Source organism: Dermacentor silvarum, chromosome 10, assembly GCF_013339745.2.
Source record: "Dermacentor silvarum isolate Dsil-2018 chromosome 10, BIME_Dsil_1.4, whole genome shotgun sequence".
In the NCBI taxonomy this organism is placed as follows: domain Eukaryota; kingdom Metazoa; phylum Arthropoda; class Arachnida; order Ixodida; family Ixodidae; genus Dermacentor; species Dermacentor silvarum.
The window spans coordinates 80318546-80339140 of record NC_051163.1 but is presented as its reverse complement, the minus strand read 5'-3'; the positions used below and the strand labels follow the sequence as shown (position 1 = coordinate 80339140).

At 43.3% G+C, this 20595-nt stretch overlaps 1 long non-coding RNA gene across 1 annotated transcript; it reads right to left on the bottom strand.

Annotated features, from left to right (window-relative positions):
• Positions 1 to 1272: 1272 nt before the first annotated feature.
• LOC125940640 (uncharacterized) lies at positions 1273 to 19421 on the bottom strand. Its single transcript, XR_007463838.1, has 4 exons — positions 19280 to 19421; positions 10870 to 11075; positions 7443 to 7660; positions 1273 to 1999 (listed from the first exon to the last, which is right to left on the bottom strand). It is a non-coding gene; the product is annotated as an uncharacterized LOC125940640 (long non-coding RNA).
• Positions 19422 to 20595: the final 1174 nt, after the last annotated feature.

Below are 20595 nucleotides of genomic sequence, written 5' to 3'. Positions count from 1 at the left end.
CCCGGCCACGGCGGCCGCATTTCGATGGGGGCGAAATGCGAAAACACCCGTGTACTTAGATTTAGGTGCACGTTAAAGAACCCCAGGTGGTCGAAATTTCCGGAGTCCCCCACTACGGCGTGCCTCATAATCAGGTCATGGTTTTGGGACCTAAAACCCCATAATTAAATAATTATTATTAAAGGCATGCACTATGCGGCACAAACAAAAAATGCTATGTAAGGCTCGGTTGGTTCAAAAGGAACTTTTTGAATTCAGTAATAAATGAATGCAGTGACATTAACTCTAAAACAAATGGTAGCGAGTTCCATAATGAAAAGCGCTGAAATGAACAGATTGCTTGCCGTAATTGGTTCGAACTATGGCTAAGATGAGATTTTTCTTAAGAGCAAATCTAGCGCTGTTAGTGTTGTCTAGAAAAGTAGACGTAATGAAAGAAAAGGGGAATCGATTATTGATACGCCTATATAACCAGATACCTAGATTATATTTATTTATGTCGGACGCTGTGAGGATATTATGTAAGGAATAATTGTTTGTCGTTGGTGTAGTATAAGCTAAAAGTTATAATTTTGATTACTCAATTCTGGACGATTTGTAGTGGTGCAAGATGAGTGCTGTATGTATTACCCCATGTAATTGTACAGTAGTTGATATGATTGAAAGTTGAAAGGTCATATGGTGCATGCAAAAATAACGACGACGACATGCTGCGAAGGGCGCAGAAAATGAAGGTGCAGTTACTCAAAGACACCTTCAAGTAGCCGCGCTGTATTGTGAACCCAATGTGCGTGTACAGTAACGCAGCGATATTATAAACAAACGTCTCCTATTCGTGTTAAAAGCGTGTAACCTTCTGATTGACATGCGATTGATGGTTGATCGGAGAGACAAAACAAAAACATAATGGAGTTTTACAGTGCCGAAACTTATGATCTGATTATGAGGCACGCCGTAGTGGGGACTCCGGAAAATTTCGACCAGCTGGGGTTCCTTAACGTGCACCTAAATCTAAGTACACGGGTATTTTCGCATTTCGCCCCCATCGAAATGCGGCCGCCGTGGCCGGGATTCGATCCTGCGACATCGTGCTCAGCAGCCCAACACCATAGCCACTAAGCAACCACGGCGGTTGAAGAGGGAAAACAATATAGGGATTAAAGACATACAGTGTGATTGAAAAATAGATATAAACAGCCATTTATTATGGTACAAAGCGAATCTATAACTCGAAATAATGCTTCTCATTGGAGTTATTCAAATAGGCAGCTAGTATGTTGCGCGTGCTGGTATGGGGAGGCCACGTGTAATCTGTACTGCCCAAGAACAGCTCAGCTAGTAACCCACATTCACAGAGTGGAGTGGCTGTGACTTCCTCTGTACTTTTTCTTACTGAACTAGCTACTTTGCGTCAAATAGTTTTTTATGTCTTAAATTTACATCTGTGGATACTCAAATAAACTTCTGGGCTATCCCTTTGATCCCTTGGCGCAAATACGGCAGGAAAATTTAACATTACGTCAAATGTCAAACACTAGTGGACAGCTTCTGTGATTTATGTCACTACGCACTTGTGCATGTGCCCTTGTTCACACGCGCAATACGCACTTTCGCACGCGCAAAAATGGTGTTTGGGGATAACTTCAATATTTACTTCACTTAAACCTACTGTTATTCGCGAACTGGAGACCTAGCAGATAAAACAGTTTAGAAGAGCCTTTGGTCATTCAAGCCCATTATGTTTATTCGTTCGATTTCAAAGGCGTTAAGGAAGCAGTCTATATACGTATCGATTTGTTATGCAATTCCTTGCTACAAGTATCTTTTATGGCGTTCTTGACTGTAAGTCTTACATGAGTATACATTTTGACTTGAAACTCGTCCCATACTGCTACTGCGAGAGTCTTGTTGTTCTTAAACGGACTATAGTTGAAGCCCCAGAATGGAGGGAAAGTCACCGTACTGAGCATGAACTCCGTAATAAGGCACTGCCGTTTATCTGCAAAGAAAAAACGGAAATATTCTGCTAAGATTACGGACAGGATGTGAAAATTAGCGTAAAAATTAAACATTTAAAGGACAGAAAAATGTCACAGTTTCACCCGAAAGGCGAAGCATCAATTGCGATAGCAACTTAGTAGAGAGCTATACGGAGTAAGCATAGTAGTTTTATCAGCTGTATAAACTTGGACATGCAGCAGCACCAGCAACGCACAGAACTGTTGTCGAAGCCGTCGCCGTTTTGCCCGCGTTCGCACCGAACGCGCGCGGCGTTGGTGACTGTTGCCAGGGCCTCTGGGGCGGCTCGGAGGTTTTCGACGAGATCAGAACGGAAAACTCGTTGAGCAGCGTCGGAAGTCTTTACCACGTTCTCGCCTCGCAACGTTTTAATATAAATACGCATTTGGTGCCCCAGCCTCCCCTCCCTCCCTTCCCTCTCCCTCCCCCCCACGGCCTGTCGCGCGTCGGAAGAAGGCGAGTTTGCTCTACATGTATGGTGATTGTAAAGGAGGAAAGAGACGCTTAATTCTGCAGCCCTTCAGGGAGCACGGCGCAGAACGCGCGTTTGTTCTCCGACGTGCTTTCGCTCCCCGTGAAAGCGTGCGTCCCTCGCGCCTTTCACTCGCACATACAGCGTCCGGCGCGCGGCGACGATTTCATCGCCGTTGACGTCATACGGAACCTCGCGGCGATGGCGACGACGACGCCTACGGCAGAAATTCTCTTTGAGTTTCCATATAATTGCTATCGCAATAAAATCTACATTCGATAGGGTGGAGGTGATATTCCGAATGTAAATATACACAGCCTGAAAAGCGAGAAAGATCAACAGCGAGTGTGGGTGCGTGCTCCCAGCCACCACATTATGACACCGAGAGAATCGAACCCTTGTATTCAAATAGCCGCGTTTCTGTTTATTTGCTGACTTAGCTGTTTAGTGAGTGTATCGCATCTTGCTACATTTTATTCGATACATATTTATTTTACAACGAGCTTGCCACTTATGACTGCAGGTTTTTCAGTAAGAACGTTGTTGTAGTGTATTCCATCAGCCTGGCTCTTTTGTTATCGTGCATGAAATCTTACCGTGTATATTTATGAATATTGTAGCTCCGAACACGAAAACATCAATACAAATGCATGCCATATCCGCGCTGAAAACGAGCGCAGGTTGGTACTTCACATGCAATTGATATCAAGCTAGGACTGAACTGTGAAATCGCTCTCACCCTCTTCGATACGGAGCGGGTTGACAAAGCGACGCAGCAGAATTATGCAGCTGTACAAATATCAAACAGTGACAGAGTCCAAAAGGAATAGCCCTGGAAGGACTGTGTGGGTGATGAAAAGATAGCACGAAATTATCTGCATAATCCTGTAGTAAATATTTTAAGTCTTGTAGGTAATTTGGAAATATTTTTAATTATAGTTTATTACTTTCTTTATTTAATGCACGTTTACCAGCAAACGACTAGTCAGACTATAATGAAGCCTTTGCAGCGTGTGATGCATTATATTCCCAACAGTCGGTATACCTCAACTTTTAAGTCATTCTTTGTGCTATATCACTCAAAAGTAAATTATCTAGTTCTCCAATTAGACGCCTTAGTTGGTTGGCTAATAGTTTGTCTCATTGGTGAGTACAAACCAGATTGGAGCTGAGGTTTGAAGCATACTTGTAAGACACATAGCTACAAATTTAAATGTTCGTGCTGTCATTTTTACCAGTGAAAACGTACATTAAAATCTGGGACTCAAGCTAAAATCGGCACGCAATCTCGAAAATTTTGAAAATAGCAAGAAAACAGTAGAAAATTGTTTAGAAATCTATAGCCAAGGAAACCACCTATTTACACTATCACTTCCCTATAAACTTCTCCTATACTTCACGCCATGCCATCAAGGCATGATTATTTGCGTTGCTTTAGTCAGTTCTCCGCAGCGCGTAAAATGTTTTTCAACAAAAGGACGTTGCTAATCCTGTTTCTAGCTAGCGCTCTGTACACAGCTCAGTTCTCGCATTGCTTTCTTTTTGTTCAAGTTGCGGAAGTCATTGCCCAAAGACAATGACTTCCGGCGGCACAGCACAATGACTTTTGGGCTGTGCCGCAAGCACAGCCCAATAGCATGATCAACCCTGGACGAGTGCAGGAAGGCAAATCAACGCCGCGTCACTCGGAAACGAAGAAGCACATCGTTTTGAAATTCCACTAAAAAATACGAACAATGAACGTATGAGGGCGATTCAGAAAGTATAGCCTCCAATACCACTACTTTGCCAATAGTACTGCAAACATTTTGAAGTCTTTATCATTAATTCACTGATGTTTACCCTATAGAATGTCACTTTCCACACCTTCCTATCTCTTCTTGTTGTAGAGTAATCGAGCAATCCATGGCATCCAGTGGTGACGTCCGGTTCAAACAGCGGGCTGTAATTGAATTTCTGACTGCGGAAGGTTGTGGCTTGTGTGGAGATTTAATGTGGCTGGATTTTTGTCTTTCACAGTCCTCGCCCACTTTCGCACAGTGCTCGCCCACTATCAACACAGGCATCCCCGTAAACTGCACTCAGACAGCGATAAATGTTTATGGGCGCACAACCTTCACAGTCAGAAATTCAATTACAGCACGCTGTTTCAACCAGACGTCACCACTGGATGCCATGACATGCTCGATTACTGTGGAATGAGAAGAGAAAGGAAAGTGAGGCAAGTGAAATTCTATTGCTTAACATCAGCGCAATAATGGTAAAGAGTTCAAAGTGTTTACATTACTATTAGCAAGGTAGTGGGCTTGGAGGCATTACTTTTTGAATAGCTCTGACTCATAGCACTCTGTGTGGTTAAGTAGCTAGAGCTTGGTGACAGAGCGCGCGAGCCCTGTTTATCTCTACCGAATAAAAAATTAGGTAAACAAAAATGCTGGCCGATCCCACGTGCTGTGGGAATCGATGTTATGCGAAGCAGCCTTGCGGACAGCCTACCAAGTTAACGAAACGACCATGAGAGCACCAAGACGTAGGACCACTCAGAAGAATCAGGAAGAGGGCGCAGCGACTGCTGACAGCCTTCCTGTGAGACACTGGGCTCATCGACACCTGGTGACGCACCCCTGACCTCAACTCAAAGGTGGATCAGGCGGAAGAATTGCCGGCTAAGTATGCCAGGCTAACCCGCTGCTTCAACATCACGACAACCACGAAGACGTAGGCGGCTGTTTCATGACACGTATATCATGACATTCATGTTATGAGTCCTCAGGAGTACCTTTAGCTATGCCTAAGAGACCTTAACGCAAAAGCCCTAGTCATGCTCATGACTATTACTTCGACCGTCAACCTTTAGCCTTTTCCTTCGCCACATCCGAACCCATTCCATTGGTTTTTGAGGTTTGAACCCATTCGATTATTCTTTTTTTGCTGAGTCATTGTCATTTTTGCTGAGTCATGCTCATGACTATGGCTTCAACCTCCATCCTTTAGTGTTTCCTTAGCTTAGTACTCACGTCCGAACCCATTTCAGTGGTTCTTGAGTGTTGATTTTTTTGCTGAGTCATCTTTTTTGATAAGTCATGTTCATGACCATGGCATCTACCACTTTTCTTTAGTGTTTCCTTGACTTAGTACCCCTGTCTGAACCCATTTCAGTGGTTTTTTAGTGTAAATCTTTTTTTGCTGAGTCATTGTTATTTTTTCTAAGTCATGCTCACGAATATAATTTCTACCATCATAATTTAGTGTTTCCTTCATTTAGTGCCCACGTCCGAACCCATTCCAGTGGTTTTTGTGCGTTAATATTTTTTCGCTGAGGCATTGCCATTTTTTGCTGAGTTATGCTCATGACTCTGACTTCTACCCGTATCTTTAGTGTTTCCTGCACTTAGTACCTACGTCCGAACCAATTTCAGTGGTTTTTAAGGATCAATCTTTTTTGATAAGTCATTGTCATTCTTGCTCAGTCATGGTCATGACTTTGACTTCTACCATCAATCTTTAGTGTTTCATTTTTACGGTAGTACCCACGTCCGAACCCATGTCAGTGGTTTTTGAGCGTTAATCATTTTTGCCCTGAGTCAATGTCATTTTAGCTGGCTGTTTCATCACCTACATCACACGCATATCATGACATTTATGTCATGCCCTATCACTTATATTTGTCATACACTCCTGTCATACTATGCCAGTTTTGGTACCTACGAAGTTAACAAAACGACCATGAGAGCACCAAGACGTAGGCGGCTGTTTCATGACCTACATGACACAGATGTCATGACATTCATGTCATGACATATAAGTGATGCTCGTCATATACTCTTCTCATTGTATGCCAGTTTTGGTACATACCAAGTTAACGAAACGATCATGAGAGCACAAAGACGTAGGAGGCTAGATAGATAGACAGATACTGTCAAAGTAGCAAGTGTTCGCCAAGAAATGCTTGGAATTTAATAGAACCGATATTGAGGGTTGATATGCGAGGAAGTAACGTTAATGCAGTAATTGTAATTGTTGCAAATCATGTCGTAACTCTGATTTTTTTAGCATATTAGTTTCTAATTTCCAGCGCCCACGGTGTCGTCGCTCTACTAAACTTCGTATATATCTCGTAGAAATGTGGATCATGTTATCGGTTATGAATAGGCGATTGTTGCAAGCATGGGTCACTTACGTCGTAGAATTTAGCTCGTTGTCCGTGCAGAACTACAACAGCTACCAAGAAGACATTTGATAAAAAGGGCTGGTCGTTCTGGCTGATTCTCAGGTGAAGTTAACAGCGTCTAGTTGAACTGCTGCCTTTGCTAAAGATTCCTTAAATAACTACTGGATTGCGTGATATGCGGGCAACATTGTAATCGGCAGGGTCATATATGGGAACTTTTTTTTTCCCATTGTGTCGTTTACTTACAGACAAAGTAAATTCCTTTTTCAAGAGCTAAAGTTCACTATAGAAATTGGGCTGTGATTCTTGAGGGTTCGCGAGTCATCATCATCATCATCGTCATCAGCCTATATTTTATGTCCACTGCAGGACGAAGTCCTCTCCCTGCGATTCGACAATTCGCGAGAGTATGCAGTACTTTTTCTTCGGCGTTGTTCTGCTACTGCTATTGGTGCTCCCTGTGCCGCCTGATTACTTGCTAATGTTCTGTGTTAGACTATTAGTTAACACGTTACGCAACATAGATAAGACATGCTGTGGTGTAGAGCTTGATAACACCATCTGTAGGTTGATAGAAGGCATAGCGAGTGCTGAACGCGTTATTTTTCCAGTGTGCTTTAATCATAGAAAGCGTCTGCCTTCCAATACCGCATCAATGGCAACAACAATTCATCACAACTTCTGTATTACCGCAATGAATGCGCTTTTTCACGTTTTCCTAGGAAAGGTGCCACAGGTAATAATAAACGAGAAGGAAAGAAAAATATATTATGCATTTACCTGCGGAATTACTAGGACTGACGAGAACTATCATCGTCAGCGAAGCAGGGTTAATGTGATCACCGAAAGGGAACTCAGTTATGAAAGCGTAGAGAGTGAATGTCTCCACTACTTTTGCTCCGTAGGACATCTGGCCAGTAGTACTGAACTTCTGCATCCTTGATGTCAAAATGGCATGCTCCGGAGACCTTAATTTTTGTATGGTCCAATCTGCAGGTCTTTAGAAAAAGATAACGGTGTCATTTGCGGGATTATGTGTTGTCGCCTGGGAAAACGCCAAACTTGAGTTTAGAAGCAAAGAACCTTTTATTTATTTATTTATTTATTTATTTATTTATTTATTTATTTATTTATTTATTTATTTATTTATTTATTTATTTATTTACACACTTTAGGAATCCTAAAGTACCATGGAGCCTAAGCTCCAGCAGGGAGAGTGCTTCAAAATTCAAGCAGTCCGCAGATAGAACAAAATACTGCACAAATAAGAATAGGCACTTGTTTGTTACAACTAAAGGTGCTCTGAGATTACCCATCCTTCGCGGAAACAAATAAATGTAAGTACAAAGGTGTCGCCACGTCCGAACCTGCCGACATACTCGCTAAGGAGCCCATTGGCTATGAAAGACGTGCTGCTATGCTCTAGTTAAGGGGCTTGGGTCCGACCGCGGTGGCTTCAATCCCACGTGAATGGAATGCAAAAATGTTTGTCTACCATGCATTGGATGCATGGTAAGGAAGCCCCAGCGGCGGAAATTCGTTTGGAATCCCCTGCTGCGACATGCGTCATTGTAAGATTCTGTTTGCGGCACTCATGTCCTAAAACCTTCATTTACGCCGCGTGCCATGTCAACTACGCTAAACGTGACGAATTCCGTGGCTTTATTTACGGCTTTAGAGGTTTCTGTTATACGGTTATTAACAAGAAACTTATTGCTAGAGCAATCATCGGAATATCCTGGTTTGATTTCATCCACTTCCCTTACGTGTAGCATCAACGTTCTTGGTATTTTAAAGCAAATATTTCTTTGCGAACCGTCCAAAACTTTCCTGACCGTCGCTGCTCTGCGCTGTGCTTCCTTTCCAAGTAGCTCCTACGTAACAAAAGATATGAACATGCGTGGCTTACGATTGGATCGACCCAAAGACCCCCAAACGCAGCATCCCGATACTGTAACAACTATATGTCACACTATTACGAACACTTCTACTGTGCCAATGCCAGCGAGCTCTTTGAGATGATCGTCGCATGTGTCACATTACGTAACCGGGGTTTCATTTACGCCAAAGGCGCAGCAATAAAATGGGCAAATTGATATAATTTGATTAACTCCGTCGAGAAAGCTTCGCCTTACATAGATCACAAGATGTGCATTGGATCTGCATAATTCATATCCCGAAATTCAGGCGTCAAATTTTCCGATCTGTATTTCCACCTAAAACTTCTGCGTTTTTTTTTTGTTTGGCTTTGTGTATTTGTGTGAATATATTTAACTAGACAAACTTTCATAGGCCTTTCTTGGCTGCCACCTTGACGCTTGAAGCTTACCAATTTTTTGCAAATTTCACGGTCACTAATTTAGTAGACGCTTAACCATGCAGCATGACTGCAGATATTGCTCTTCAAAACTGTAGTGGCATACGGTACAAAGAAAAACGGAAGTTGTTCAGAAGCTCGCTATGGGGAACATAATAACGTCATGTGGTGACGTGACTGCATTCGCAGAATTTAAGGGAACACATTTTTTGTGGGAGCACAAATAGAATCAGACTTTGGACCATTAGGCCGCTACTGAACTCCAACGAAAAAAAAAGAAATAAATAGCAAATACGACCGTGCCTTACCGTCAAGCGAACTTGCAAAGTTCATTCATCGAAGCGCGAAGAATATCAGGGCCTGAGCCAAGTTTCCGCGTGACGTGACTTAACGCGACAGCGCGATTGCCGTGTTGGTGCGTGTAGTGATCTTTGTGTAGTTCTTTTTCAGCTCCGCTGGTAGCCCACATTCACAGAGTGCAATGGCTGTAATTATTTTTATTGAGAGTTGGAGCGCCTAAGTTATAGTCAAGGCATCAAATTTGAGCTTGTGCTGCTTTAAGGAGGAAAAAATAAAGTACCTTGATCAGCGCAACGTTTCAACCATCTTGTTTAGTACAAGAAGCTGTTTACTTCGTCGTTCTACGAAGCATCTTCGCATATAGAAGAATGCACATGTTTCCTATCAGTGTACTTCATTTTGAAAACCTTAGTGAAATATTATAATTCAAGTATGGCCCTGCGAACTACGAGGCTTCGACTTATTTTTGGCTGCAACCGCGCGTTCTCAGAGGCATATCTTGCCAAAAAGTTTGACCGAGCACCAGTGCCAGATTTCAAAATGGAACCTGTCACAACTGTTCCTGAAGTAAAATGAATCTGTAAATGAATGACCTGAGTTGGATGTTTATCACTAAAAGGGAATAAATACTGGCTGGTCATACCTGGCCTTACCGAATACCAAGAATAACAGTCTGAACTTGATTCACTTCACTTACTGCCTCTTATGACCAGCCTAACACAACTACGCTTGGTAAGCAATTCGCAGAATAAATAACTCCGGCAGAATCTTAATTTCAGTCTCAGTTCACTGCTCGCGCCACTTTCGAACGTTTCATTCGAAAAAATACGAAAATTGGGTGTTTGACCGTATATAATGCTCGTGACATAGCAAGTTATAACAGGATAAAATCAAGGTGAACGCTGTTAAAGTCGTACGTATCAAGCATGGTTGTTCCTTTGCAGAAAATATTCTTGTGGTCTCTTAGATGTTGGAACTCATTATTAACGTTCTTGCTTTGATGTTCTAACTGAACAACCATTAAATGTTTTTATGTATTGACTTTGAACTCCGCGCAAAGTGGTCATACTCAAAATACGTACAGTAATATGAGCAATTCTAGAATTTCAGACGCTTTTGTTGTCTCTGATAATTAACTAATTAGTACTTACTTTTCTGTAAACCCAGCCATATGGCGTATAGGAGGTTGCCATTGCGTCATCACGTGAACTATATACGGTACGGGTTTGACGAAGCCAAAGGTAAGCATGAACGATCTTTGCAGCAAGTCCAGTTTGCAGCTCCATCGGAGCATTATTTGGCTCACGAGCTCACAGCAACATTCTTTGCGTCTAGTTAGATTTAGTTACAGCGTGCTAATTTTGGATATGATGCATATTACTGTAATCAGCTTAGCGGTTTTTTTAAGCATACATATTTATCAAGCAGCGTTCAAAAAGAAAATGAGGTTTGGTTAGGAGTTCGAGCACCACTGTTAAGATTGGCACAGCAAGGCATAAACCTATATGAAGAAGAGCTGCAGTAAAATTCACATTCACTTCCATGTAAATATTCTGAAAGATTTAGTATAGAGAAAAATTTTCAACGCACAGTGGATTTCGGCGTAAGTAGATCACCAATATTGAGGAGCTTGCCGTGCGTCAGGTTGAAGCGGTACAGCGTTTTGCCCTTTGGTTCTCCCTCTGGCAGGAGGGTGAAGTAAATGTCACCAAGCTGGAAGTCATTCTGCATTATACCACCAAAGATGTTTTCGAGGTGGCTTTGTTTGTCAGCCATGCTGTTTGCATAGGCACTTCCTTCAAAAATAAAGAAAATGAAGAGGCACATTCAACTTGCTGTTAGGGCAGAATCAAAGTCATTGAGAGTTTGTATTATCGGGTAATCTTCAGAAGCAAATAGAGGAGAAAATCCGAATATAGCTATCGTTTACAGTTTCATTTATCGCATTTCATTTTGTTCTGGGATTTAGGCCCCAAGAGGCATAATGGCGTGAAGTTCATATTCCTGCAAATTGCACATCAGAAAAAGTTTACAACTAGAGCTGCTAAACGCCTTCACTTGGAGAAATTCAATGCGTTAATGAATAGTGACCGTGACTAACATTTGCTGAATGTCTTGTGTGGTCTCAGTTGCTGAGTATGTAACAATCAATAAATAATTCGGGCATACATTTACAAAAATCGGTTCATCAATCGTAGTTTACACGCCGAATCACTTCCTAGCCTTCCGTTTGCTGAATATCCTGAAGAACAGAATTCACGCCTCTCGCTAACTCAGCATGTTTCGTACAAAGCCGCTTCCGCATTACTTGAGAGCATGAAAGACGTATTAGTAAAAATTATTTTTCTTAAGTACTAATTTCCTCCCTCAATTCTCCTAGACCATTAGACAGAGTGCAGTAATTGTTATTCAGCAGCGATTGCAGACATTTATGCCTTCATGCAAGTGTTGAAAAAATCGTCTGCGTAAACAATTACCAGATGTGAGGTCTAAGAAAGACGAGTGACGCAGAAGCAACATAGACAGGCAGACTGCGGCCTTTCTATGTTGCTTCTATCATCCCTCGTCTTTGGCTGCGCCACAATACTGGTAATAGATCATGCACCAAGAAGCCCAGTAACGTATTTTATTGAATCTGGATGAAGCGCTGACATAGCGGAAAAGAAAATTGACCAAGTTCGCAATAATGCTGTCAATGACGCGCACGCGTGTTACCATACGTTAACTTGTGAGAACGAAGTACCGTTAAACGAGTGCATCGTACAGCGGGTTGAATTATACTACCAACAGAGATAAGTGCCAGCACAATAGCTGTAGGCGCTTGGTAATATCAGCATAAATAGACATGTTCAGACGCGCATGTGATTTTATGTAATAGCACCGGGTATAATAAAGCTGTTTATACTGCACAATTCAAGAAAAAAAACAGAATATAGTTTACCTGTAAGCAATAGTACCAACACGTCGCATAACACTTCCATGTTTGAGATGGAAATGCAGATACCGTATTCAAACACAGTAGAGTGAACCCGTAAATGGATGTTGCTGAAACAAAGTTACATGGTAGAACATGTGAGCCCAAGCGTACATGTACTATAATAAGCTGTCGAGTTTTGTCAACACTTGTGGTTCAGGCGGGCTCAGTCTACCTGATTACATTAGTAGAATTACTAGGTATATGGATTGGAGTGTACCTGCAGCTGCCGGCCAGTACAGCCAAACGCTCACAGCAGCCCGATTGATAGTGGTTCATTTTATGTGCAGTGATAGAAAAAATGCAGCTGAAACTCAGAGGGCTTGAACGCGACCTCGTTAGTCTGAATCGATCGAAGTCCATATTTTTAGCGCTGTTTTCTTCGAAAGCTCAAACCTATAAATATGATTGCCAAGGTGAGAGAGCTTCGTCGTGTAATCTGCTGCATATGCCCATGTCACCCGTCAATAACGAAATTTTATGTGTGCATCAGCAGACAGACGAAGTCGCAATCTCGTTGCCAACCACAATGCCAGATGATACCACTAAACAGCACATTTTGTTCTAATCACAGTGACCCTAGTTGAAAATCTGTAGCAATTTCCGCTATCCCTAATATCATGGCTGCACCTTCGTTACAATACAGGCTATCCCTCAAGCGGCCGCGCTCAGGGTGGAAGCGTCTGCTCCAGATGGAACGCTCGTCTTTGGGGCTCCTCTAACTCCTCTAGCGCGTGACGTCACCCGTGTGCGCGCCAACCAACCGGGCACCTTAATCTACGCCTCCTCATCTGGACTGTCTCTGTGTGCCTTTACTCTCATCCCGTTTATAAGGAGAGATATGGATACGGCCACTCAAAGCAGCCGAAGTATCTAAATAAAGCTGTCGTTTTAATATTTCGTTTCATTTACAAACCGTGTGCTATCGTATCTTTATAACAACGTCATGCTCAGCAAGGACTTATTATTCAAATCAGCAAAATATAGATTGGATATTCCTTTCACGAACCACTAGTCGTTCTGGAAGAGGTCAGAGACTGTGTGGTATAATTTAACTCACTCTGAAAAGAATATTTAAAGAAATATGAAATGTCGGTTCCACGGACAGTCTGAGCGCTTAGTGCATGCGCTTTCTTACGTATTCTAAGGATACCACAGGTTCTGAGTCATCTTTTCACCAACTACAATCGATATGCGCGTGGGTTAGGCCTATGTTCATGTGCAATTGGCGAATCAACCCTAATATTGTCTAAATACATCTCTATTACAACACAACACATACTTATACGACCTTACAGGATCCCTCCCCATAATTTCCAGCGAAGCTTTTTTATTTTGAGCAGTTGCAATTACGGTGTTGATAATATCAATGAACGATTAATCGATTAAAATTAGGCCGCAAAACGATTAATCTTCATCGATGTCCACCTTTCATTTGTTCAACTTAATCGATTAGACATGTTCGATCAATCTTTTCGAGAGTTTGACAGGAGTTCCGCGAAAATTTTGAAGTAGTTTTAGAATGGCAGAGCACGAGCAGTGACTGTGCGGGTGTGGTGGAGCGACGTCGACTGTTTTGCCGACTCACGAGTGGCGCCGAGCCACGCGCTTCCCCTCTCTTCCACCACACCACACATGTCGCCACGCCGCCCGAAGCCGGAGGCTTGGAATGCCCTCGCGATTGAAGGCATACTGTCGCAACTCAGTCGATGATCGTCGTGTCACTTCCTGTTCACTAAAGACGTGGAACAGCCTTCGCGCCAGTTCAGAGCCTGTATCTGACACAGCCATGGAGTTCATGTAGATTCCAGCAAATCGATAGCTTCCGAGCGTCTATTCTCGCATGCTGGTTGTGTGGCCATTCTAAGAAGGTGTTGGTTTCACCCGAACATCCCAACCAATTGACATTTCTTCCCTCTGTAAAATACAGCATGTAGCTTAAAATCCTAAACCAGTAATCTTTGTTTTCCCCTGTGCGTATTGCAATTTCTTGCATATTTTACTTGGACTTTACATTTAACTTTGACCATTTTTCCTATTTCTTGTTTAACTGTGCTGTAGAGGGATTGACTAGTGCCATTTATGTTGCGGGGGCCCTGAACCACTTTTTATTGAAGTTGAGAAAGGCCTTGAATTGAAAATAGGCCTATTTCGGAAATACTTTGCCGCAAACAGTACTTCAATGCGTTCTGCGGAAGCGGAGTCATTGGCAATCAAACACGGCCTCCGCTGTGCTCCTGTTCCTTCTTCAACGTCTTGCGCTGCGAAGGCTACGGCAGAGTGAGGCGTAGCCAAAACATTCCGCCTTCTAAATTTCACTGTTTCGCGCAATTAAGAATTTCATTTTGGATGTTAACATGGAAGCCACAGCTTCCGAGTTGGTGCACACGACGCGCGAAATCTAAGCCAAGCGCCGGTGTCCTCAATGAGCCGCAGTGCGCTTAGCCAGTGTACTCGTGGCGGCACACCACGGCGACAGCGATATCTATGCTGCATAGCCACCCGCAGCTGCCAGTATGAATTGCCAAACGTTATAAATCTAAAATGTTACACCTCTGTGAACTGTACCTAAAGACGGATCTAGCCGGACAAAATTGGCGTATTATACACCACTCTGAAGTACACCATTAATTTCTGAGTGGGATTTTTGCAAAACCGTCGTTAGCATTTTAACAACTGCACGTAAGCTCTAAATTTAAAAACCAATTTTGTCCGCACAAGATGCATAAAAGGGGCCAGTTTACAGAGCTGCGATATCTGCTGTTTTTGAGCCAAGTTAAGGATTCGTCAATTTCCTTGTTGAATTTGTGTGAAGTACATAAATTTTCGGTACTTCTCGTAAAAATTTATGCTTTTTAAAGGATTTTGCATCCAAGAGTCCATCAAAATGTACCTTTTTTTCTTTCAAAAATAACCAATTTCATTAAAATCAGTAAATAAGCTGTCTCATAAATGCATTTCAGCGTTTATATTTTTTAAGTTAAGTGCTACCTTGTCCTCGAGCTTAAGCTTCATCTAAAGGAGCTTCCTGTTTTCGCTCTTTTGTTTACTGTTATGGTGACTAGCGTGGTTATCCTGTGATACATATGAAGATTTACCTCACGAAATTCGTCAGTTCAAAGTCAATGCGTTGTCTGTTGTATTGGGCCTTTCCTTCGTTCCGTATGAGTTATTGCAGTACGCTTGAAGCATGAACCATTACCAAGTCACCCAATTTAATACTCTTCTTAAGACAACTTGCATCGAGATGAGTACACGCCCATCTTCATATATCTTCAGGTATCTCCAGGGGCGCACAAGCAATTTCAGATGACCGTCGAAGCTTTTTTTTTTTTGCGCTGTTGCATACATTAACCCATTTTCAAAATTTGTCTTGACTCAGGCGTTAACAAATTGCTTGGTAGTTAACCGGCAAAATCGCGAAGCCCTAAAAATGAAGCGTTTCATCGCAGCTATCACATTGAAATTACAATCTGAAGCAGATAGTTTCAAGCAATTTTGGAGAACTGGCTATTTCAATATTAACCACCATAAATAGTTGTGGCGCTGAACATATAGAACATAAAGGCCTCCATACAGAAGGCTGGAGCTGCAAGCTTGCCGTAATGGCGAAGCCATCCGATAGCGTCGCAAAAACCTAGATGTACTGGTTCAAGGAGCCGCTGCATTTGCACTTCTTGACAAAGGAGCCACAGTTTCTCTTCAGGGGAAGTGCTTCTTTGAGGACTCAGGAAGGACTCCCCGTCACCTTCTGGTGTTGTGTTTGGCACTGCCAGGGCTCAGCCCCTCCAACCGTCTGCTGTGTGCCCCACACTCGTTACAGAAAACGTTCTCGTTACAATCGAGTTTGTTGGGCTGCCTCCCTGCTCACATGACCTAATGCTAAGGTGGGACTTCCTGTCCCGTCATTGCACTGTCATTGACTGCGCTCGTCTGCATCTCGGCTAGCGATCCACGAGAAAGCCGTAACACTCTCGGCCATTCTGGACGCCGCCGCTACACTCGCCGTTTTGTTCTTCGCGAATAAATGTGAGGACGACAGGATACCACGTCAGCCCTCACCACGTTGTTCCTTGCATGCATTTCAATATAAGCAGACGCGTGCTTTTAATAGCGTTTTACATGAAATAGGCCGCTGTGACGTGCAACAGAAACCACCTGATCGTTATCATCAGATTAACGTCAGTCACTGAAAGATCACTTCTCGCGTGTTAGGAACACGTAAGCATAAACGTTGTACGTGCCTGTCGCATACTCGCTCGTCGCTACAGCCCTGAATCATTTAATCGCCGGTTTTACGTTACTCCAAGTGTCCCTGGAAGACTCACTGGAAATGTAATGTGGACTAGCACAAGATGGTGTCAGAATACAATGGAAGCTGGCAGCGAGCTTTTTCTATCACGGTTTCAGGCTGTAGAAAAAGAAGGGCTCTAATAAAGAATGGGCGCTCGTAGAGAAAAGATAAAAGAGGAGGAGGTTCCAGTGGGCCCTCGGTGTTCGAGTCAGTCTTTTGCGTTTTAATATTATTTTGGTGCCAAAACGCCCGTGCAAACACGTATTGTTATTTTCGCATGCGTTGACGGGCTCTCTAGTCTGCCACAAGTGGTGAGGAACGATTAACGCGGACGTGAACATTGACTCCCGTGCAATTCAGCTGCGAGATTGCACGCAATGGATCGGCTGAAGATCAAGCGAGCGGCCCGACGAGTGCAAGGCACAAAGATCAAGAAGCGCCAGGTCTCTTCTGAATGCGCCCGATGTTGACATCCCCAAGCTTAAAGGTATACGTGACCGTCTTTGTTCAAGCAACGTCATGCTCTCAAAAATTGATGACTACATGGAGGATCGCATACCGGATGATGAGTTAGGAGTGGAATGCGCGTCCACTGCTGAGTACCACGACCAGGCAATCAGCATGCTTTGCCGAAATAACTTGTCGGATTGGGGCGTTGGAACGAGCCGAGAGAGCCCACGGTTTTCCTCCGCAATCATCATCTGCGCAGCCTAACGTCTCAGATAACGCTGCCTTAGCGCACCGTTTTGATCGACCGAGTCTTCCGAAGCTCGATATGCCAACATTTAAGGGAAACAATTATTCAGTGGACTGGATTCTGGGAGAAGTTCGAGCCAGACAGTTCATTTAAATACCGCCCTCTCCTCAACCACGAATGTTTTTATTATTTTTTTTACTTACGACGGTAGCTAGCTGGAGAAGCCGTGGTGGCAATTGCGGGATTGCCAACATCCGAGTCTTGTTATGATAATGCTGTCGATATACTGAAGGAGCGCTTTGGTGACAGAAACAGAATCGAGCAGCAGCACCTAGCCGCTCTCAGGAACATTGGCCACGTTAAACTAGGTGCCGACGTACGAGGCCTCCCATGGATGTGTGATGCCAAACAGCTGCACATTCGTTGTCTGAATTTTTTCAACATGCCTACGATAAGTTTTTAGGCAATGCTCATCGACATACTGCAAAAGACTCTACCTTACGATGTAGTTCTTGCGTTTACTCGCGAACAGCAATCTGAAGCATTGAGGAGGCACTCATCCGCCGACACATTTCTATCAAAATCAGCTTCAGCAGCGGCTTCCTCAGATTCAAAGCTGAAGGAACTACTGACATTCATTCGTGTCGAGTTGTGAAGTCGTGAGCAGTGCTATGTGAAGAACATAGTGAACGAGTTGAAGCGACAGTAAGAGGTGCCACAGCTTCTGTTTCACATAATACATTTGTTAAAGGCGAACTGTTTCTTCCGCGGCTCGAAGAAGCATGCATGATACGCATGCGTGCGACAGCGACCTCTCACTGGCTGCAAGGAAGGATAAACTCTCCAAAGACAACAGATGTTTTCGCTGCGCGTCCAGAGGACATCAGGCGTGAACCTGTCAAGTTAAGCTGACGTGCTCGTCTTGCCATTGAAGGCATGCAACAAGCATGTGCGATCCCTCGTACCAGTAAATGCATGTAGATCCACAGTCATCAGAAAGGTGCACAGCCGTATTTGTTTCCCTAGAAACATCAATATCACGCTCCAGAGGGTTATCAAGTAGTGGGCAGAGTGTGAACAGCAAGGACAACGAAGTACATCTGCAGTCTTTTCGTGTTTGGGTCATCCGCAACAACAAGCACCGCTGTGACAGAGGCCTTTTGGATGGTGGAAGTCAGAGGTCCGTCATCAAAGAAAACCTAGTAATGAAGATGAGCCTCAGGTTCGTACGAGAGACAAGGATAGCGTCTAACACGTTTGGTAGCGCATCACCTTCTCGAACGTGAAGTAGTTGAAGTGCCGTTACGCAGTCAATACGGCACAAGTTCTTGCCTAGTACAAGCCATTGTCGTTCGGTTATCTGCCATGACATCGCTGCGCCGTCAACTGACAGCCATTTCGTGCAACAGCTGCGATTGAAAAACAAGTTCTTGGGAAAAGAACTGCTATAACAAAGAATGGGCGCTCGTAGAGAAAAGAAAAAAGAGGATGAGGTTCGAGCGGGCCCTCGGTATTCGAGTCAGCCTCTCGCGTTTTAATACAGGCATTAGGGGAACTCTACAAAATCCTAGTGGTCTACTCTAAACGGTAATGAGCTGAAAGAGACTGAGAATTTTTTAGTAGAATGGATGGTTAAATTTTAGAAATGCACCGGACACATAATCAGACACACATTTATGGGTGTGCCTTATTTTTAGTTCGTTGCTTGTGTAAATTACTCGCGTCAAGCTATGAATGCACGAACTGGCGCAACATGTGCCGCACGATCGCACTCATTCTTCAATATAGTAATCAATAAAGACACAATACATTTGACATTTGTCATTTTGCTCGCTATCACGGCCACGATGACAAAGGGGAATACGTGGATAGTACCTGAAGCAGTCGCTATGCCGGAACACCACTTGTAACCACTCCACCACCCTTGTACTTGTACTGTCATCTGGCCTGGTCCTATTTTGTAGCCTAATTTACCTACGCATGGCTGCCACGCAACGCCGAAGTGTCGAGAAACAAAGAACGGGCCTTTGCTTACCTAGGCTAAGGCACGAACCAAATGCGAAAGATTTTTCCTCCTCAGGCCTCAGTTCTGGCCTGGACACCGAACTCCAGGTTGTAGACCGAGCTGAAGATGTCGCCTTTTTCAGGCCGGCCAGATGGCCCGCCTGAAGAAACCACGCCTAATAACCTCACCTAACGCTGACGAAATAATGTTTTTCGTACCTTTCGTCCTCTATTCAATGACAACAGCTTGTCAGTTATCAGTCTAATGCAGAGTCAAATTGGTAGTTGTGTGTAAGCAAACAAGCAATTTATAGTCGCTTTTTATTTCGAATACTCCGCCGATGTGGTGTGTCGCGAACTTTAAGTATTACTTCTACGATAAAAGTCAGCAGTGAACCTTCTAAGAAAGTTTATTATTGTGGTCTTTTAATTTACCTGCCCTTACTGGCTAGTGTTTTGCGTAGCAGGTTCTAAATGGTGTGTTGATTTTATCAGACGGACTGTTAGAGAAGGTTTCAGGCCTGTGATTCGGCTCACTAAGAGAGCACCAAATGTCTGTTGCAGGGAATACATGGCCCACGCAACCTCTCTTCTTCATGTTCAGCTACTCTGTCCGCGCCCCACGTTTGTTCCATAAGTCTGTGTTCATTCTCTAGTTCTTGCCTACTTTTAACGCAACCGCGTTAAGAGCCCCGTGTCAGCGAAAGAATCCGGTGTCTGCCTCAACCAGTAGCATGGCGAAAAATTATTCGGTGCCACAACCACGCAGGCCCGCCGTAGGCACTAAATACTTTTTTTACCTCAAAACTTCATCAAATTTTGACTTATATTATTTACGAAGTTATTCCTCGGTATTGTGAGAATGTCAGCCCACAAATAATTGTCATCTTCTCAGACTGAAATATAAAAGTGTGAAATAATAACAGAAGATTGGCACATGCAAGAGGCCGCGTTTCTAACAGAAAGTGTCCCTTCGTGCATAGCGTTCACCGCCAGCGTTTCCCAGTAAACATAAGCTGCAGTTGGTCGTAAATGTGAGAAGAAATCAAGGATGTTTGAATGCTATCGTGGTCCACTCTCAAAGGCGAAGCTTAAGGGTCCGGTGCTACTACAGCTCTTCCAGCGCTTTTCCACGGTATCCAGTGGTTACTAGGTATTCAGGCCAACACTTTAAATGAGTCAACGCAGAGAAAAACACTGCATTTTCGAAATGTTATGAAACAGGGACTTACACTCATATCATCAAGCACTAATTTTAGAAATCTGTGCAGTAGAAATTGTATATTTATATATATATATATATATATATATATATATAATATATATAGGTTGTGTAGAAATATGTGC